This window comes from Dromiciops gliroides, chromosome 4, assembly GCF_019393635.1.
Source record: "Dromiciops gliroides isolate mDroGli1 chromosome 4, mDroGli1.pri, whole genome shotgun sequence".
Lineage (NCBI taxonomy): Eukaryota > Metazoa > Chordata > Mammalia > Microbiotheria > Microbiotheriidae > Dromiciops > Dromiciops gliroides.
In genome coordinates this window covers 244,481,685-244,483,968 of record NC_057864.1, presented here as the reverse complement: position 1 = coordinate 244,483,968, position 2,284 = coordinate 244,481,685, and positions in this window count along the sequence as shown.

The following is a 2,284-nucleotide window of genomic DNA, read 5'->3' as shown; positions in this document are numbered from 1 at the left end:
AATAAAATTACAATAAAAAGCTTCAGAACTGGTTGTTCAGAGAACAAATTATGAAAAACAATAGGTAATTTTATTAGAGAAAATAACAACAATGAAACATCATACCAAAATTTGGGGGCTGCAGCAAAATAATCCATAGAGGAAAATTTCTCTCTACCAATATTTTCATTAACAAAAGAAAGAACAGATCAATGAATTGAACATTCACTTTTTAAAAAGCAGAAAACTAACAATTAAAAAAACCCTAAACTCAAAATAGAAAATCTGAAAATTAAAGAAAAGACAAAACTGAAAAAATTATTAAAATGATAAAACTAGAAACTGTTTTTAAAATTCTAATAAAACAGATAAACAATTAGCTAATATGATTTTTAAAAGAGAGAAAAAAACAAAATTTCCAAAAGAAAAATGAAAAGTAACAACCAATGAAGGGGAAATAAAGGGAATTATTAGAAACTATTTTGTCAAATTATATGGCAGTTAAAAAGTTAACAAATGAAATGGATGAGTATTTTAAAAAATATATAAAATACCTAGGTTATCAGAGCAAGAAATAGATCATTTAAATAATTCAATCTCAGGAAAAGAAAATGAGCAAGCCAGAAATGAACTCCCAAAGGAAAAAAAAATGCCTAGTACCAGATAAATTTCAATTGAATTCTATCAAACTTTCAAAGATAAAGAACTTAAAATTTACCTAAATTCTTTACAAAAATAGGGATAATTGGCATCTCTATAACTAATTTATTCTATAAGATAAATATGATGCTTAAACAAGGTAGACAGAAGTTGGATAAATAAAACTATAACCCAATCTGTGTAAAATAAATATAATAACATATATAATATAAAATGTAGAATAAAATATTAATTAAATTAGTAAAATAAACTAAAAATATTAGGAATGAAGCTACAGTAACATATTAAGCATTAGTCACTACACCTGGAATTTATGCCAGAAATACATGACTGGTACTAGGAAAAGCATAAACACAAAATAGGACATATTAATACCCCCAAAATACATGATTATATTAACAAGTGCAAAAGAGTTTTGTTTCTTTGTGTTTTTTTTTATGAAATACAATACTCAAGTTAAAAATGCATCCCCAAAAGCATAGGGATAAATGTACCTTCCTTTGATATGATAAACAGAATCTGAATCTAGCTAAAACCCAAAGCAAGTATCATTTATAATGGAGAAACATTAGAGGCCTTTTTAATAAGGCCTTTCTAATAAGATCAAAGGTAAAGATGTCCATTATCACCATCATTTCATGTAGTTCTATGAATATTATCTAGAAATTATAGCAACAAAACAAGAAAAAAAGTGATTCAATAATCAAATGCAAAGAAAAAATGATGAAATGATGGTTTACTAGAACTAGAGGACCCTGGGATTTCAACTAAATTACTAGAAACAATAATTTCGATGAATTAGCAGGATATGAAAGAAATCCAGAAAAGTCATCAGTCTTTCAGTATATTACCAGCAGAACCAGCAGAATAAAATAGAAAAAGAAATGATATTAAAAGTTACTAAAAAATGTATAAATCAGTCAATAAGCATTGACTAAGTACCTTCTATATGCCATCACTGTGCAAGGCACTAGATATGAAATAGAACAAATGAAACAATTTCTATGCTTAAGGAGCTTGTTGTGTTGTTCAGTCATGTATGACTCTTTGATGCCATTTGGTATTTTAGGGGTTTTTTTTGGTAAAGATACTAGAGAGGTTTGCTATTTCTTTTCTAGCTCATTTTACAGATGAGGAAATTGAGGCAAACAGGCTTGTGACTTGCCCAGGGTCACCCAGCTAGTAAGTGTCAGGCTGGATTTGAACTCAGGTCTTCCTGACTCCAGGACAGAAATTCTATCTATCCACTGAATCACCTAGTTGCTTACCAAGATATATACAGTAATTATGTGACTACAACTGCAAAGCACTCTTTACAGGTATAAAGGAAGGCTAATAAATTGAGAGGAATTAATTACTTAAGGTCGGGCCATGCTAATATAATAAAAATGACAATACTGCTTAAATTAACTGATGAATTCAATCCCATAGAGCTGGATACAATTATAACAGAATTCATTTGGAGGAATTAAAGGTCAATAATCTCAAAGGAAACAATGAAAACAAAAGGCAAGAAAAGAGGGTTCCCGAGTAACACCAGATCTCAAAACTATACCACAAAGTACTAATCGAGGAAAAAATGTCCTACTGGTTAAAAAAAAAATTGATAAGTTGATCAATGAAACATATTAACTAATAGATACAC